Source organism: Panthera uncia, assembly GCF_023721935.1.
Source record: "Panthera uncia isolate 11264 chromosome E2 unlocalized genomic scaffold, Puncia_PCG_1.0 HiC_scaffold_19, whole genome shotgun sequence".
NCBI classification, from domain to species: domain Eukaryota; kingdom Metazoa; phylum Chordata; class Mammalia; order Carnivora; family Felidae; genus Panthera; species Panthera uncia.
This window is the reverse complement of record NW_026057588.1, coordinates 17707900-17728138: the sequence shown is the minus strand read 5'-3', so window position 1 is coordinate 17728138 and position 20239 is coordinate 17707900. Positions and strand designations below refer to the sequence as shown.

At 41.7% G+C, this 20239-nt stretch overlaps 1 pseudogene; it reads right to left on the bottom strand.

Annotated features, from left to right (window-relative positions):
• Window positions 1-272: 272 nt before the first annotated feature.
• LOC125915386 (methyl-CpG-binding domain protein 4-like) lies at window positions 273-2925 on the bottom strand (annotated as a pseudogene).
• Window positions 2926-20239: the final 17314 nt, after the last annotated feature.

The window sequence follows — 20239 nt, the reverse complement described above, 5'->3', positions numbered from 1 at the left end:
GGGTATTGAGGGCACTTGTGATGAGCACTGGGTGTTATATGTAAGTGATGAATCACCAAATTCTACTCCTGAAACCAATATTACACTATGTTAACTAACTAGAACTTAAATAAAAATTTGAAAAACACAAAAAACATAACCTACCTTGTGGTTCTAGTTGTACTGATTAAAATCTATATGCCTGTAAAGGCAGTTGGTTGTGCTTAATGGAGTTCTTGAGAATCAAGTACAAAGTAACATATAAAAGATGGGTTTGAAAACTTTGAAGAATTTTAAGACAGACTTAATTTTTCAGGAGTTTTCCAAAGCCAGTCACGATATTTATTTAACTTATGGTCTTCAGAATGCACCTGTTTCCATTCATTGATGCAAAAAATTCAGTAAGAGTCGTTGCCCTATTTTTCCATCTCATGAAACTCAATCAGCTACCTCCACTGCTTTGCCAGATATTCATCTGAGAACTTGATAATGGCTTTTGCTCAAAGATTGTAGAGAAAAAGAGGTTTAAGAAGTTCTGACACTTCATGGGACACTTGGGTGGCTCAGTGAGTTGAACATCTGACTTCTGCCTAGGTCACAATCTCTCTGTTCCTGGGTTCGAGCCCCGCATCAAGCTCAGGGCTGCCACTCAGAGCCTGGAGCCTGTTCTAGATTCAGTGTCTCCCTCTCTCTCTCCTTCCCCCATTCATGCTCTGTCTCTCTGTGTCTCTCAAAAATAAATAAACATTAAAATTTTTTGGAGAAAAAAATAAAAAGTTCTGACACATCTCTTCAGTCTGCAGTTCTTGCTACCTCAGCTGAAGGATACTTCTCCAGAAACTCCGAAAGCTCAGGTGTTGCCACTTTGCCTGAGGTCTGATTGAGAAATATAGTAGCAGTGAGGAGCTTCCATCAATCATGGAAAAGTATTTCTTGGACAAGATTAAAAGGTGACCGAGGAGGTGTCCACTTCCTAAAGGTTTTACGTCTTGGGGGGCTAAGAGCTTCTTTGTAGTATTTGTTGGAAAAATATATGTTTGTTTTCCTTTTTCCTTTTTTTTAAACTTTATTTTATTTTTGAGAGAGAGAGAGAGAGTGAGCATGAGCGTGCACAAGTAGGGGAGGGGCAGCGAGGGAGAGAGAATCCCAAGCAGGCTCCAGGCTTGAGCCCAATGCAGGGCTTGAGCTCACAAACCGCGAGACCTTGACCTGAGCTGAAACCAAGAGTCGGATGCTTAACCGACTGAGCCGCCCAGGCGCCCCTCCTTTTTTCTATTTGTGTCTGTGGAATGGTATCTTCTTGACATATTTTCACATAAATAGTCTTTCTCGGTTTCATGAGCAGTTGTCCATTTCAGAGCCACATTTTTAAATGTCAGTATGCAAATGTTCCTTCCTTTCCCTGACTTCTACTTTTGTTTTTATTTCCTTGGCTTCTAAAAAGATTTCTTCCCACTTCTCGTTGTGTTCTGCTTCTTCAGCTGAACATAATTTGTTTATGATGCCAGAAGTTATTTGTTCAAAACAAAAATTTGATCCGGAACTCAATGATTTTTCTTCTACAAGTCTCTTTTCTTCATTGGTTACACTGAGGTTCTTGTTGTTCACTCCAGATTCAGAAACGGAGGAAGTTTTATCAAGCGACAATGGTTCACTTTTAGCAGCTGCCTTATTATACTCAGATTCTCTTTTCCTATTACTGTGAGCAGAATCTGGAAAACCCTTCCAACATCCTGTTTTAGTTTCTTTAACTTGAATTCCTTTCAAAATAGTCATCTTTCCTTTGGACTTTCTAACCTTTCTGGAGTCAACATCATTGACACCCTCATCTTCTTTAAAGTTAGATAGTCCTGGGGCACCTGGGTGACTCAGTCAGTTAAGCGTCTGACTTCAGTTCAGGTCATGATCTCACAGTTCATGAGTTTGAGCCCCACATTGGGCTCTGTGCTGACAGCTCAGAGCCTGGAGCCTGCTTTGGATTCTGCGTCTCCCTCTCTCTGTCTCTGTCCCTCCCTCACTCACACTCTATTCTCTCTCAAGAATAAATGAAACATTTAAAAATAAGTAATAAAGTCAGATAGTCCTGGGGCACCTGGATGGTGCAGTCAGTTAAGTGTCTGACTTCGGCTCAGGTCATGATCTCACGGTTTGTGAGTTCGAGCCCTGCGTCGGGCTCTGTGCTGACAGCTCAGAGCCTGGAGCCTGCTTTGGATTCTGTGTGTGTGTCTCTCTCTGCCCCTTCCCTGCTCATTCTCTGTCTCTCTCTCTGTCTCTCAAAAATGAATAAACGTTAAAAAACTTTTTTTAATAAAAAAAATTTAAAAAATAAAGTTAGATAGTCCTGTGCTAGTTTGCCCTTCCAAACTACCACTTGGCAGGGGAAAGACATCTTTTTTTCCACCAGCCCCATGTCCTGATGTTCTGGTTTGAAGTGATACTTTCATTTTGCATTTGGGATGTCAGAAGTGCTATGCTGTAGTCTTTATATCTGGACTTGATGCTCCTTTTAGAAAGTACAGTAAAATCAAACTCTTCCAGCATAAGAGAAGTCTCTCCATTTATGTGAAGATAATTAGCAAGTGAACTTTCAGATCTCAACGTCAGTCCTTGTGGGCTGATAAAATATCCATCGAATCTTCCTGCTGTTTTCCCTGATCACCTTTACTTCACAACTCTTTCCCATCCGCCTGGGACAGACTTACAGCATTCCATCACTGCACACAGTACCAGCAATCTGAGCAGGAGCAAGGGATTTTTACAGCAGGGGATTCCACCCACTGCTGCTTTTTATCCCCACTTATTTCTCACTTCTCCCACTCTTTCTGATGCCAGAGCCACATGTTCCTCCCAGAGGTCATAGGGCCAGTCTTGGGCTAAGCGCCTACTGGAGGTGACCAACGGGGCAGCCCCACAGTCCCCCAGGCTCCAACCCTCCATCCCAGCCATGCCCTTCAAGTGGGCTCCAGTGGCAGCAACAGGTCAAGAGAGGATGTGATGCCCTAGGAGTGGAGAACAAGATGTGAAAACTTCAGTTCAGAGCACTAGGCTGAAACCAAAAGCCGAAGACGGTGCAAGTCTATTAGACTCTACAGCTGCTTTCTGGCCGCCCCCTTGGCTGCAGCCGCCATCTCCATGGCTCAGCCAATCAAGTCCCACAGAAGCTCTTTAATAAAGGGTGTTGGGATCACTCATCACCTTCGTGGAAAATAATGACAGGTTTATCCCTATCTCGTATCACACACACAAAAAAATAGCCTAGCTATATAAATAACTCCTACAAACCAGGGGGACCTGGCTGGCTCAGTGGGTAAAAGCACACGACTCTTGGTCTCCAGCTTTTGAGTTTGCCCACCGTGGGTGTAGACATGACTTAAAAATAAAATATTTTTAAAAACTAAAAAAAAAAACAATTGCAATGGGCTAAGGATAATAGTGTGTACACTCAGTAATTACCTAATAATGTTGGAAGCATGGAGGGATGACAACAGAGCATGCTTATAGCAGCAGAGGTAAAAAGGAGGGGTCAATTCTCATTCTCCAATGAAAAAGATAGTGGCTGGAACTGAAAACTCAAGAAGTAGCAATACAAGTATGCTATTTAGAAATATCAGCTAGAAGACTTGTGTTTTCCCCGGGGGGGAGGGGAAGTGGCAAAATGAACAAAGGGAGAGGGGACAGATGATGCTGGTTTCTACAGTGAACCTTGCAGGATTATCAACTTTGAATAAAAATTATAAACAAATGAAACCCAGGAAATAAAGGAACCCAGTAAAAAAAGATACCTCATGGGGCAGGAAAAAAAAAACTTTTAAATTGTAATTCATGTTTTCGGAGAGAAAAGATATTTCATCCAGGAAATAAGATTAGGAATTCTGGAAAATGGACACTCAAAAAAAAAAATTCAACAATTCAAAGATTCCGTAGAAGAGATTTTTTAAAAAGTAAGTCAGGAAAATTTTCCAGAAGAGAGAGAGAGAGAGAGAGAGAGAGAGAGAGAGAGACAGAAATAACACATCTGAAACTGATCTCTTGATCTTAGTCTCAGAACTGCTTATCACATCATCTTCCTCATATCTATAAATGGCAGGTTTTCTTCCAGTTGCTTGACTTATTTCTTTGTCCAACACCCTACCTCCAATCCATCAGAAAAAAAACTGTTGGTGTCACTTCAAAATGTACCAAGTTCCTTCCGCTTACCACCGGTGCATCCTGGTTATAAGGATTCATCGTCTTGTTCGTTTAGTACAACAGTGTCCAGGCCAGCCTCTTTGCTTTAGGCTTTGCACTCCTGCTAGCCATTTGCAATACAGCACTCAGAATTATTATTTTAAAATAGAAGTCAAATCAGGTCACTCCTGTGTTCAGAACCCACCAGGGATTTCCGATCTTAGAGTCAAGTCTTTACAGTGGCCTACAGAATCTGGCTCCCTCCTATCTTTCTGACTCTCATATGTTACTCTTTTGCTTACATCAGAACAGACACTGGGCTTAATGAATGAACGAGGTCATACTGGGCACCACCATAGGGGCTGAAAGATCACTAACCAAATTGTTAAAGGGCTTGTTTCATCACTGCTCATCCCTAGGAGTCCCAGCATGCTGTGCAAAGTTAAAATTCAATGTTTTTGTTTCCCTTCAATCATAATTTCTAGGCAACATCTTGTTGGAACCCTAGGGTCCCACAAACCCCGAGTTGAGAAACTGGATTCAGTCCTTCTATTTTGCCCTCTCTGGATTAATCCAAGTCTCAATCATTTTTCTCCTATATTATCCTTACAAACATTCTTACAGTAATCTTTTCATTAGTAATCACTGTATGTATGCTTACTTAAAAATAGTTGTTGGATGGGGCGCCTGGGTGGCTCAGTCGGTTAAGCGTCCCACTCTTGATTTCAGCTCAGGTCATTATCTCGTGGTTCGTGGGTTTGAGCCCCACATCAGGCTCTGAGCTGATGGTATGGAGGCTGCTTGGTGTTCCCTCTCTCTCCCTCTCTCTGTTCCTCTCCCACTTGTGCTTGCTTGCTCTCTCTATGAAAATAAATAAACTTTTAAAAAAAATAGTTGTTGTAGACTTCTTTAAATTAGTGCCTTTATCACTTTCTAAATAATACAAGAAACTCAGCTCCATTTTTAATACCCTCTTGCCTTTTTTTCCTATATATTGTTGTCATACGTTCTACTTCTGTGTATATTACATGGGGCACCTGGGTGGCTCAGTTCGGTGTCTGACTTTGGCTCAGGTCATGATCTCACAGTTTGTGGGTTCAAGCCCTGCATCTGACTCTGTGCTGATGGTTCAGAGCCTGGAGCCTGCTTCAGATTCTGTATCTCCCTCTCTCTCTGCCCCTCCCCTGCTCACACTCTGTCTGTCTGTCTCTCTCTCAAAAGTAAATACACATTTAAAAAAATTTTTTAATACTTTTGTATATATTATAAATTTTATAAAATACTATCATTATTGCTTTCTAAATAAGAAATGCTCCTTTGTATTGATCACGTATTTTTTGTTTCTGGTGATCTTCCTTTCTGCATTGCATGCTTCTGTCCAAGGCCATTTTCCTTTAGCCTAAGGAACTCCCTTAATTTCACTTCAAAAATGTCTTTGAAACATATTTGTACTGGATGTGTGAATATAGGTTGTTGGTTTTTTCCAGCACTTTAAAGATGTTATCCATTGTCTTGGTGTTTCTCAGTTTCTGTTGAAAAACCAGAAGTCTTTCCAGGGACCTCTGCTTAACGGCTCATTGGCCTGACCTGTGTCAAATGGTCACCCATGGCCTGAAAGCTGGGAATTCTAACATTTCCATATTTCCAGCCTCTACTGCAGAGCAAGGTCAGGGAGAAGGGAGCTGGACTCAGTGTTGTGTGAAATGGAAATCTATGAGTGTTGTATTGGTAGTATCAGAGGAGATGTATTCAAAGGCACTGTCTGGGGATAATCTATAATATAAAGTGGCTGTTTAGATGTGGAGGGAGAAGGGGGGTGCCTGGGTGGTTCAGTCGGTTAAGCATCTGACTTTGGCTCAGGTCGTGATCTCGCGGTCCGTGAGTTCAAGCCCCGTGTCAGGCTCTGTGCTGACTGCTCAGAGCCTGGAGCCTGTTTCGGATTCTGTGTCTCCCTCTCTCTCTGACCCTCCCCCATTCATGCTCTGTCTCTCTCTGTCTCAAAAATAAATAAACGTTAAAAAAAAATTTTTTTTTTAAAAAAGATGTAGAGGGAGAAGGAAAGGATAACCCTAAGATGTGCAGACTAACTGAAAGAGTAATGATAAAATTCACCGAAATATGAATATCCAGAATACATTGTTTGGGGGGAAAGATGAGTTTAGTTAAAACCTAATGAGTTTGAGAGATTGACAGGCATAAAATTCCTACTGATTTTTCATGTTGATATTGTACCCAGCCATCTCGCTAGTTCTGACGACTATATTTTTCAGTTGTCATGGATTTTTTTTAGGAAGAACAATCATAGTATCTACAAACAATGATAGTTTTTGTTTTCATGCCAATATTTTTATACTAAAAAAATGTTACAGCATTGCCTCTTCTACTTCACAGTATTGACAAGCAGTCATTCTGACGCTTAATCTTTTTGTGTGTTATTTTTTCCTCTCTATAACCTATTATGATTTTCTCTTTATCCCCAGAAGTCTAACCTTTCATGACTTGGTGTGAGTCTTTTTTTTTAATTATCCATCAAGATGAGTACTGAGATGGGTCATTTTAACTTAGAGACTTCGGTTTCCTGAATTAACTAATTATATCCTTCCTCAGCTCTTTCTGATTTCACTTTCTGGAACTCCTCTCATTTGAATGTTAAACCTCATGAACTGATTTTCACCCTATTTCTCTATGTTTCCTTCTCCCTCTCTCTCTCTCTCTCTCTCTCTCTCTCCTCTCTCCACCCTTGTTAAGGGTTCCCTTGTTAATGGCAATGTAGGAAGACCTTGAACTCACCTCCTCCACAGACACACCAAATCTATACCTATTTATAGAGAAATTCCTCCTGAAAAAGAACTGAGAGCAGATGGAAAGTGATGTCCAAATGGAGACTGCAGGAGGCAGTTGGATAGGTTTAGGGAAGGTTTAGGGAGAGATCTAGGCTAAAGAAACAAATTTGGAGATCAAAGTATGGATGCTATTTAAAGTCTATAACATGGGGTGCCTGGGTGGCTCAGTCAAACATCTGACTTTGGCTCAGGTCATGATCTCGCAGTTAGTGGGTTCGAGCCCTGCGTTGGGCTCTGTGCTGACAGCTCAGAGCCTGGAGCCTGTTTCAGATTCTGTGTCTCTCTTTCTCTGCCCCTCCACCCCCCTCAAAAATAAATAAACATTAAAAATTTTTAAAAGTCTATAACAGAAAGCAGGTCATCTAGTAAAGAGATTTCTAGTAAAGAGATTTCTCTGCATATAAAAGGGTGATGGGTGAGCCAAGATATGGCAGCCGGGGGCTACAAGAGCCTCCCGACTGGTCATCTCAAACCAAGAGCCTTAATGACCCCAGTGTGACTAAATGAGTGGTTATTTTCTTGTGGGGGCTCTGGTGTGAGAAAGCTTCAGAAGTGGTAATGTAAGGAATGGGGATAGAGAGAAGAGGCTCAAAGACTGAGTCCTAGAGTACTCAAAATTTAGACGTTGGGGAGATGAGGAAAAGCCAGCAAAGGAAATTGCAGAAGAGTGAGTGGTGATGAAGGAAGAGAGCCAAGACTGTGTGCTCTCTGAAGCCAAGGGTTTACAAAGAGTTTGAAGAAGGAAGGAGTGACTGCTTCAGATGCTGCAGGCTGGTCAAGAAAGTCTGAGAAATGACCACTGGATTTAACAACACAGGGTCTTTGGTGACCTTCAGTGGAAGGGAACGAGGGCCCGAAAGCCTGTGTGCGTTCAAGAAAGAATATGACAACTCTTTCAAGGAGTTTTGCTATAAAGGGAAAAGAGAAATAAGTCATCACTAGGGAAGGATATAGGGTAAGGAAGCTTTTTTTTTTTTTTTTAATCTTACAATAGGTGATATTATAGCAAATGTATATGTTGATGGGAATGATCCGGTAGATGGGGAAAATGTGAAGATACAGAACAGGGAAAAACTGCTTGAGCCAGATGCTTGAGAAGGCAAAGGATGGTGGTAGTCAAAGTCACAGGAGGGAAGGCAAAGCTCACACAGAGGGGACATGGCTGCTGTGTAGACATGGTGATGGGAGGTCCACAGGTTCTCACTGATTGTTGGAAGTGAGAATGGGAGAGAAGGGATATGAGGTTTCAGGAAAAGAAGTTGTGAAAGGGTCATCCAGGTGAAATCCATTGCCTTCTTCCCTCAGCTTTGAACCCAGAGAAACTGAGCTATTTTAAGGACCTGCTTCTGTCAATACACTATCTAATGTAAAAAGGTCTTATGTATTTATACCTAATCTTTAGCATGAGCTAACAGAAGTGATGAACATTCCTTACAGAAAGCAATTACACTGTACGCCCCACTGTCTCTGCTCTCAACTGCATAGTTTAAGAGCTACTTATACAAAAATTATCCTTGTACACATCAAACCCATTACTTTAAGAAGCTAGACTCTGTTAAGGAGATGAGCCTAATAATCTAAATGAATAATCTGTACGAATGAAACCATGTCCCAACTTCTCCATGAAAAATGTTAAGAGCAGAACTATGTTCCAAATGTTTCAAATATTACACCTTAAAATGCATCCTGTTCACATAAACAACTATATAGCACCATGGAAGTTCAGAAGCAGATACCTGAGCCAAAGTCAGACACTTAACCGACTGAGCCACCCAGGCACCGCTAGATCGTGTTTTTTTTTAATGTTTGTTTATTTATTTTGAGAGAGAGAGAGAAAGAGAGAGCAGGGGAGGTGCAGAGAGAGGGTGAGAGAGCAAATCCCAAGCAGGCTTTGTGCTGCCAGCACAGAACCTGATGTGAGGGCTCAAATCCACAAACCACAAGATCATGACCTGAGCTGAAACCAAGAGTCAGATGCTTAATCAACTGAGCCACCCAGGTGCCCCATACACACGCTAAGATTGTAAGTAAATATACTGCAGACAGAAACTGCTTTAGACCAAGAACCAAGATCCCAGAACTTGGATCCCATCCCTCACTACACACACACACACACACACACACACACACACACACACACCCCAGGGAACAAGGGCTTGATCAGCTACAGTGAGGATCTGCTCTGGACCAGGCTGTGATGTGAACTTTGACTCGGTTTCTAACCAGCTCACTTAGATCAGTCTCTTGACCATTTTGGGCCTAATACTATGAATTTCCACACTGCAGAGGTGCTGGGACACAACAGAGACTCAATGAATGCAATTATTATTACTATTACTTAACTTCTCTAATCCTATTTCCTATATTTACAAATGCAATGGCTCCTAATACCAGCACCCCTTCCCATGAAGGGCTGCCGTTAGGATCCTGTGAAATCACATACGTGAAGTATGGGCATATTACAAAATGTTCATCAAAGCAAGAGAGGCTGAAGGAGACCTGAAAGGGTGGGAGTGACAAGACCATTTATTGATACAAAGAAAATGTTTCTATTTTGGGAAAGCTGCATGCTGGAAAGAGAGCCTGGACAGAAAAAAAAAAAAAAAAAAGGACTAACTAAAAAGTGGGTAATTGAGAGAGGAAGGCGAGAGAAAAACCTGTCTTTGCACATGGTGAAAATTAAGGTATTGATTCCCCTGTTATGTTTATTTCTCACAGATTATTCCAAAGAATAATCTCTTAAAGTGGCTTAAAGCCAAAACTGGTGTTTCTCAAAGTACGGCCCCAAGGGCCACCTCATTTTTACACCCTTGATGAGATTGTTTAAAATACAAATGCCTGGGATGGTCCACCAACGATTCCGATCTTTAAAGGCCTGGATCTGAATCCAGAAATTTACCTTTTAATAAACCTCCCAAATAATTCTGATACCACCAAACTCTGAGGACCACCACAGCAGCCTGTGCCACAGGGTAGCCCACTAACCATGAGCTTGTGCCTACACAGAGAAGACTGCTAGCTCCAGGCTGAGCTGGGCCTCCCGCTCACCCCCAGAACACCACAGGCTGGTTCTGCAGTGGTCTGTGTCTCCCCTAAAAGCCGTGGGTTGTGAAAACAGAAAGCTGGCTTTGCGGGAATAGAATTCTTATTAAATGATTATACCATGAGCAAGAATGCTGAAAATCCTGATGTAAAACGCTGTTAGGAATAGGATGAAAGGGAGAATCTTCCACACTGCATTTTGGGTTAGAGAGAGGGAGTTTACAATGCGTATCAAATGTGTCCAAATCGGGGCACCTGGGTGGCTCAGTCAGTGAGGCTTCTGACTTCAGCTCAGGTCACGGTCTCATGGTTCATGAGTTCCATTCCCACATTGGGCTCTGTGCTGACAGCTCAGAACCTGAAGCCTGCTTTACATTCTGTGTGTGTCTCTCTCTCTGCCCCTCCCCCACTCACTTTCTGTCTCTTTCTCTCAAAAAGAAATCACTATTTAAAAAGTCTTTTTAAATAGTGTACAAATCTTTTGAGCCAGCAGGTTCAACTTTCAAGAAAACCACGCTTAGGGGGGCACCCGGGTGGTTCAGTGGGTTAAGCGTCCACCTTCAGCTCAGGTCACGATCTCACAGTCTGTGGGTTCGAGCCCCACGTCGGGCTCTGTGCCGACAGCTCGGAACCTGGAGCCTGCTTCGGATTCTGTGCCTCCCTCTCTCTCTGCCCCTCCCCTGCTCGCTCTCTCTCTCTCTCAAAAAATAAATAAACATTAAAAAAAAAAAAAGAAAACCACCCTTAGGAAATACAGAGATGTGTGCAAAGATATTCATTGCACCCTACGTATAATAGAAAATAACTCTTATGTGGATCCTGAGAAACTTAACAGAAACCCATGGAGGAGGGGAAGGAAAAAAAAAAAAAAAAAAAGAGGTTAGAGTGGGAGAGAGCCAAAGCATAAGAGACTCTTAAAAACTGAGAACAAACTGAGGGTTGATGGGGGGTGGGAGGGAAGGGAGGGTGGGTGATGGGTATTGAGGAGGGCACCTTTTGGGATGAGCACTGGGTGTTGTATGGAAACCAATTTGACAATAAATTTCATATATTGGAAAAAATAAAAATAAAAAAAAAATAACTTAAACCACTCACCTAAAAATTGTAAACTGGCTAGAAAAATAATGGAACCAGGGCGCCTGGGTGGCTCAGTTGGTTAAGCATCTGACTACAGCCCACATAATGATCTCATGGTTTGTGAGTTCAAGCCCCGCATCAGGATCTGTGCTCACAGCTGAGAGCCTAGAGCCTGGGGCCTGCTTTGGATTCTGTCTCCCTCTCTCTCTGTCCCTCCCCCACTGATGTTCTGTCTCTCTGCCTCAAAAGTGAATAAACTTAAAAAAATTTTTTTTCAATTAAAGAGAGAAAAGAAAAATAATGGAAACATAAAATGCTATCTAACTACTAGTATTAACTACTTTTAGAACCCATGTTCTAAAAAATATTTCATGACAAGGAAAAATGTTTATGATGCTTGTTAAGTAAATAGCTGGTTACAAAATAGCATTAGTATTATATGTAACAAATATACCTTATTTGTTTTATATATGTATTTACATTTATATATATGTTATATATACAAACACATATTTACCAAACATGGGAGGGAGTTAGAAGAATATTGTTTAAACTATTAAGAGTCCTTCCATCCCCCCTTGTTACACATGATAAAATCTAATAAATGCTAAAACTAGTGGACAAAAGTGATTTTTTAATTTTTTTTAACCTTTATTTATTTTTGAGAGAGAGAGACAAAAGTGTGAGCAGGGCAGGAGCAGAGAGAGAGGGAGACACAGAATCTGAAGCAGGCTCCAGGCTCCAAGCTGTCAGCACAGAGCCTGACGCGGGGCTCAAACTCACGAACTGTGAGATCATGACCTGAGCTGAAGCTGGACGCTCAACTGACTGAGCCACCCAGATGCCCCATAGTGGACAAAAGTTTAAAGACAAATAAGATTTGCATGGTCTCAAAGATATTGATTAATACAAAAGGAAAGATAGTAACTTTATGGTGGAGAAACCCAGCAGACACCATAGTAACCAAGCGATCAAGGTGAATAAAGCCAGTAAAAAGACATCTCAAAATCACGAAGCATTGGATATAATGTGCCAAGAAGAGCACCCTTCTGTGGTATTCTTGCCAACGGTACATAATGTCATTGCAATCATGTAGGAATGCCTAACAAATTCAAATCAAGTTATATTCTACAAAATAACTAGACAGTACTCTTCAAAAGTGTCAAGGTCAAGAAAGACTGGAGAACTGTCAAAGATGGGACGAGATTAAGGAGACGTGATGATTAAATGCACCGTTTAATTCTAGATGGGGTCCTGGAACAGAAAAAGGACATTAGTGGAAACACCGGTGAAATTCAGGTCAAGTCGGTAGTTTCATCAGTAGTATTGTATCAATGTCAATGTTCGGGTTTTTTTTTTTTTTTTTAACGTTTATTTATTTTTGAGACAGAGAGAGACAGAGCATGAATGGGGGAGGGTCAGAGAGAGGGAGACACAGAACCCGAAACAGGCTCCAGGCTCTGAGCTGTCAGCCCAGAGCCCGACGCGGGGCTCGAACTCACGGACCGCGAGATCATGACCTGAGCCGAAGTTGGCCGCTTAACCGACTGAGCCACCCAGGAGCCCCGATGTTCTGGTTTTTGATCACTGTCCTATGGTGTGTAAAATGTTAACATTAGGGGAAGCTGGGTAAAGGATAGACAGGAATTCTTTGTTCTCTTCTATTCCTTTTCTATTGCTCCATAACAAATTGCCACAAAATTAGCAGCTTAAAACACTACTCATTTATTATCTCACAGATCCACAGAGTCAGAAGCCTGCAGCAGCATCGCTAGATTCTCTGCTCAGGGTCTCACCAGGCTAAAATTCAGATACCCATGGAGGTCATGATTCTCACCTGAGACCCAGGGTCCCCTCGCAAGCTCACTCAGGTTGTTGGCAGGATTGAATTCCTTGCAGTTACAGGAGGACGTTCCATTTCCTTGTTGTGTGTCAGCCAGGGGCCGCCCTTACCTTCTAGAGGCCTCCCTCTGGTCTATGCAGGGAGCCCCCTCCAACTCACAGCTAGCAAAAGTGTGTTCATGCTCTGAATCTCTCTGACTTCAGCCAGAGAAAGTTCTCCGCTTTTAGGAGCTCTGGTTAAATTGGACCCACCTGGACATTCCAGGCTACTCTCCCTATTTTAAGGTTTATGACCTTAAATACATCTGCAAAGTCTCCATGGCCATCACCATAATATATTCAGAGGATTCTGAGAGTAGGGCATGGATATTGGGAGGGGGGGTCCACTTTCCTACAAGTATATTTGCAACTTGTCTCCAAGGCTAAAATTAGTTCAAAATTAAAACTTAAAAAGAATGATAATCTCTTGATGGTGATATTTGAAGAAATTTATTTTTTACATTTTTTAAAGCTTATTTTGAGAGAGAGCATGCATAAGCTCGTGTGAGCGGGGGAGGAGCAGAAAGAGAGGGAGACAGAGAATCCCAAGCAGGCTCCACGCTCAGCCTGACCCAGGGCTTGATCTCACGAACCACAAGAGCCAAAATCAAGAGTCAGTTGCTCAAGCCACTGAGCCACCCAGGTGCCCCTGTATTTTACTCTTTTCTAAGTCTTCTGCATTGAGTATATATTTCTGTAGTCATAAAGGGGGATTTCTCTGTTGTCTTGAGTGTAGGTGTATATATATACACATATATATGTATATGTGTGTGTGTGTGTGTATATATATATATATATATATATATATATGCTTCAAAAATGCTGTGACAAGTCAGACCACATAAGAAAATCCTGCAGACTTCACAACCGGACTGGCCCAAGAACAGCAAACAAGAATGCCACCAGCCTGTAACCTCAAAAACTGCCTCTTTCTCAGGCAAACACTGCTTGGAATTCAAAGAGAATTCTGAAACTAACTGTCAAGTTAGTCACTTTGTTACAAGGTCTTACCTGTCACAGAGATTCCCCTCCATATACTTTCTGAAGATACCTTGTCATTTGGGAAGTTGAAGTCACTTGAATTGTTTTAGTAATAAGTCAAAATGTTTGAATAGGCTGTTATAAATAAGCCTAGAAATGTCATTTTCATGGAGCCTTGGATCAATTTAGATGTTGTTATTCATTGAATAATGACAGCATCATGCTGTCTTTCTAAAACTCCAACATAGAATAATGAGACCAATTACTGGGTAAACTCAGCCCTGAGGAGGCCAAAAGGGTGGATTTTCTCGGCAGCTGTCCAACTTGGAGAATTCAGAGAAATGGCAGATGTTGTACAGAGGCTGCTGACGATGCAGGGCTGAGCCAGGAACCTCAAAGTATGAGGAGTGTCCTGGAAAAAGGATGGGTGTTCATTTTTTCAAACAAAAAGTTGGGGAGGCATGGATTTAAAATATTTTCCAGGGCTTTTTGGCTGGCTCAGTTGGTAGAGCATGTGACTTCTGATCTCGAGGTCATGAGTTCAAGCCCCACATTGGGCAAAGAGATTACTTTTAAAAAATTAAAATTCAAAATAAAGTGTTTTCCAAATACAAAGCCCTTCAATAATTCTGCAAGGCATTAACTCTTATTAATTTAATAAATATTTATCAGGCATTGTTTTAGCACTGGAAATACAGTGGCATAGAGCTCACGGCCTGGTGAGAGAAACAAGACATTAAACTAATAACCCCTCAAATAAGTACAAAACCATGACAAATGCTCCAAAGGAAAAGTTCAGGGTCCAATAAGACCTAAGATCCTTAGTCGGAAGGATCAGAAAAAAAGGATGCTCTGGAGATGTGAAGTTTCTTTTTTTTTCTTTTCAATTAAACTTCTCATTTTAAGGTAATTGTAGGTTTACATGAAGTTGCAGAAAATAATAGATTTTTTTAAAGATTTTATTTTTAAGTAAACTCTACACCCAACATGGGGCTCAAACTCATGATCCCAAGATCAAGAGTCACACGCTCCACTGACTGAGCCAGGTGCCCTGAGAGTTGTTGGTTTTTGTTTTGTTTTTTTAACATTAGTTTTGAGGGTTCTTTATATATTGTAAATACCAGTGCTTTGCTGGATATCTTTCCCTAGTCTGCAGCTTGTCTTTTCATGTGCCTTCACATGGGCTTTAGCAGAGCAAATGTTTTTAATTTTGATGAAGTACAATTTGTCAATTTTTCCTTCTATGGATTGTGCTTCTGGTAACAAGTCTAAGAAACTTTCTGCCTTGTTCTAGACCCTAAGGATTTTCTCCCGTGGCTTTTTCCTAAAAGCTTTATAGTTTTGCATTTTCCATTTTGAGTTACAGGTCAAGACTCATTTCCTTTGCCTATGAATGTCCAATTGTTCCTACACTGTTTGTGGAAACACTGTGCCTCCTCTATTGAATTGATTTTGCACTTTTGTCAAAAACAAATTGAGTATGTTTGTTTGGGTCTATTTCTGGATTATGTATTCTGTCCCACTGACCTATGTGTCCATCCCTCCTCCAATTCCACATTGTCTTATTTACTGTAGCTGTATAGTAGGCCTTAAGATTGGGTTAGAGTGGTTCCTTCATTATTCTTCTTTTTAAAAAAATTTTTTTAATGTGTATTTATTTTTGAGAGAGACAGAGACAGAGTGTGAGCAGGGGAGGGGCAGAGAGAAAGGGAGACAGAATCCAGAACAGGCTCCAGGCTCTGAGCTGTCAGCACAGAGCCCGATGCGGGGGTCTCATTATTCTTCTTTTTAAAAATCATTTTAGGGGCGCCTGGGTGGCTCAGTCGGCTGAGCATCCGACTTCGGCTCAGGTCATGATCTCACGGTTTGTGAGTTCGAGACCCACATCAGGCTTGCTGCTCTCAGCACAGAGCCTGTTTTGGATCCTTTGTCCCCCACTCTCTCTCTGCCTCCCCTACTCACTCTCTCTTGCTCTCTCTCTCTCTCTCAAAAATGAATAAACATTAAAAAAATGTTTAAAAAATCATTTTAGCTATTCTTGAGCCTGTGACTTTCCATGAAAATTTTAGAATAAGCTCATCTACATCTAGAAAGAAAACTGTGCTGGGATTTTAATAGGAATTGAATTAACCCTACAGTTCATTCTGGGGAGTAATAACATCTCTACTATGTTTACAGGTCAAGCCCTCACCTGAGCAAACCCCCCCCCCCAAACCCCACACCAGCTTCATCCACGAATCCTTCAAGGCACAGAAACAACTGGACATCACAGGAAATGTCCAGCTCTCATTCTGCGGCTCCTGCGGCAAACAAATTGCCCAGATGCTATAGAAAGACTGTCAAGCAGTCACCTCACCGAGTGACCTCAGGAGCAGAGGGGCCGGCCTGCGCATGTGCAGAGTCACCCAAGCAGGAGCAGGTTGAACGGGAACAGCATGCAATCCGCAAACACACTCCCAGGAACTTAGCCTACAAAACTCACCCTGAAGAAAATGAACTCAAGGAACAGAGGAATACTTCCCCACGCTGCTTCTCACAATCCAAGTCGGAGAGAACAAGAATTCAATAATGCTCAAGGACAAGATGAAAAACAACAGAATGGTATGAAAAGAAAGATTGCAGGCTTACTAAAACTGAGGACCAAAACATTACAGAACAAGTCAATACAATAGAAATGGCAACAAACTAGAACACAGCCAATTATCACATTTATGACAGATGGGAGAAAGGGGGTTTATAGGAATGGCAGTGAACAAAGACTCAAAAGTAAAAGAAATTAAAGCAATTAGAGAGAAACAGATGGCTATGGAGGTTAGGGGATAGGATGATTGGTGACCCTGCTGTGAAAACCCAGCAAATGGAAAAGAAGTTTTCAAAGAAAAAACACAAGAGGGGCACTTGGGTGACTCAGTTGGCTGAATGTCCGACTTCAGCTCGGGTCATGATCTCACGGTCCGTGAGTTCGAGCCCCGCGTGGGGCTCTGTGCTGACAGCTCAGAGCCTGGAGCCTGCTTCACATTCTGTGTCTCCCTCTCTCTCTGCCCCTCCCCCAGTTGCACTCTGTCTCTTTCTGTCAAAAAAAAAAAAAAAAAATTAAAAAAAATTTTTAATTAAAAAAAGAAGCTTAATGTTAATAAACAATGTTTATTTAATGCTTATTTAATGGTGGTTATTTCTGGCTGATGGGCAATGGAAAGGGTTATATATATTTTTTAATTTTATCATTGCCATTTTCTGTATTATTTGAACTCTGTAGAATAAACAAATATTGTTATCAAATTAAAAGGTTCTGGGACCCAATTTCCACTGTAGTGGGAGTGGGATTCCTTTACGGCACCAATTTCTGGAACACCAGCAGGATGTCCCACAATTCAACTCAATTCTGATACTTTTTTTATGTATTTTTTTTTTTAATTTTATATTTGAGAGAGCGTGAGCGAGCGCGAACAGGGGAGGGGCGGAGAGATGGAGACGGAATCTGAAGCAGGCTCCAGGCTCTGAGCTGTCAGCACAAAGCCTGATGAGGGGCTCGAACTCACAAACCATGAGATCATGACCTGAGCTGAAGTCGGACGCCCAAGTGACTGAGCCAGCCGGGCACCCCAATTCTGATACTTTCTACCCGGGGATGGCACCAGATTCCACAGGTTAAGTTCTTAGAGAACTGAGCTCACCCCCAATTTCAGACACTAGTCGCAAACCCAGTTTATCACCCAGGCTTCTGACCAACAGGTTATAGATTAGAGGCTCCAATGACCCCTGCCTTGGGTGGATTAATATGTTGGGGCAATCCACAAAACTCAGAGAAGCAGTATAGTTACTAGATTACCAGTTTATTATAAAAGGATAGAACTCAGGAACAGCCGGATAGAGGAGATGCACAGGGCAAGGTGCAGGGACAGGGCACAGAGCTTCCGTGCCCTCTCAAAGCATATCACTCTCCCCCAAATTTCCATGCGTTCATCAACAGTAAAGCTCCCTGAACTCCCATCCTTCTGGGATTTTTGTTAGTTTAATTATTTATTTTGAAAGAGACAAAGAGAGCACAACTAGGGGAGAGGCACAGAGAGAGGAGACAGAGAATCCCAAGCAGGCTCCACACTGTCAGCTCAGAGCCCGACGTGGGGCTCGAACTCACAAAACCACGAGATCATGACCTGAGCTAAAACCAAGAGTCAGACGCCTAACTGACTTAGGCCCCAGGCGCCCCCATCCTTCTGGGTTTTTATGGAGGCTTCATTACATAGGCATGACTGATGAAATCATTGGTCACCGGCAACTGATCCAAACTTCAGCTCCTCTCCCTTCCCTAGAGGGCTGGGGTGAGACTGAAAGTCCCAAGCCTTTAATTACACAGTTGCTTCTTCTGGCAACCAGCCCTCATCCTTAGGTGCTTTCCAAAAGTCACTTTATTAACATAGTATAAGAAAAACCTATAAGCTATTACCACTTAGGAAATTCCAAGTGTTTAGGGAGCTGTGATCCAGGAACCATGGACAAAATACAAATATATCAGTAATATATATTTGACTATCTGAATGACAAAATACATATTTCTTTTTCAAAATAGGTATTTCTTATAAATCACAGTATCACATAAACTGATAGTGATTTTACTTTAAAAGTGATATTTAAAGCAAACAGGCAAACACGTTAGCAGGACCTAGTCCTCTAAGTGGTAGGAGTGTAAATGATTGTTGCTTTCTCCTTTGACCTTGCTGTGCATTTTCAATTTCCAAAAAATAACAAGTAAATAAACAAGAGTAGAGGCAAGAATGTTGCCAGCAAAAGAAATGGCATGAATGCCGAACCTAGAGGAAGGAGATTGGTGTCACCCAGAAACTAAAGGAAAACAGTACGGAACAGAAAGTCCTACAATGTGAGGCAGAGGGGTAGAAAACCACCACCAGTGGGGCACCTGGGTGGCTCAGTCAGTTAAGCGTCTGACTTCGGCTCAGGTCATGATCTCATGGCTCGTGAGTTAGAGCCCCGCGTCACTCTGTGCTGACAGCTCAGAGCCTGGAACCTGCTTCGGATTCTGCGTCTCCCTCTCTCTCTCTATCCCTCCCCCACTCGTGCTCTGTCTCTCTCTCTTTGTCTCAAACATAAATAAACATTAAAAAACAAATTTAAAAAAAAAAAAGAAAAGAAAACCACCACCAGAGCTTGCTGGCCACTCTGGAACCCTGGAATGTCATTCATAAGCTTTCCTCTGATCAAAACTTAATCCACTCCAATAACTGCACTTTCCATCCTGAGCCACAACTAAAAATGGTCTTTAAATACTTGAAAATTGGGTGTTTGGGAGTTGTCTGTAATACCACCATGGCCAAAACAGTGCACTTTGTGGACAACTCTATATTCAGTCCACCACACACCTTCCTGTCCTAAAACAGACTTTCCCGTGTTCTAGAATAGTTGAGTCAAAAGTTAAACCAAAGATATGAAATATGTCACACAATTGGGGCACCTGGGTGGCCCAGTCAGTTAAGCGTCTGACTCTTGGTTTTGGCTCAGGTCACGGTCTCACAGTTTGTGCATTCGAGCCCTGCATCAGGCTCTGCGCTGACAGCATGGAGCCTGCTTGGCATTCTCTCTCTCCCCACCCCCCCTCTCTGCCCCTCCCCTGCTCTCACTCTCTCTCTCAAAATAAACAAATAAAATGAAAAAGAAAAACATGCCACATAATTAAAATAACGGTAAATCAACCCTACGAGGTTGTAACAAGCTACAAATGAAAAATGAGCTTTACCCTATATGTTAACCACTATTTAGTATTTCAGAAAGTTTCTCCAGAAACATTGTTCCAACTGTGAGCAAAGACAACAGTCAAACATCTAAAACTAGATGGCAGCACCTGCCTGCTACAAATGGAAGTCACACTGCTGTCATCTTTCAAACATCAAAAATAATCAGGAATCAAAAGTGAAAATTCTAGGAGTTGATACAATTTAGTTTATAAATTTCAAACACTGTTAATATTCATTCATACTTTTCTTCTTACTATTGAGTTTGCCTAAACTAAGTATGAGTTCATGAGCTTTTAACAGTAATACTTGTTTAGATATGAGAGAAGCAGAAGATCCAAGCGGTCCAGAGCTCATATGGCCCACGTCTCTGCTTCAAGTTCCCACCAAAGGGTTGGTACACAATCATCATCACTGCATGAAATCCAAGAAGTCATTTGAGAAATAGAATAACATCATATTTTAGTTTTTTCATATATACATATGAAAAAAATACATAGATATATTTATACTGTTATACCA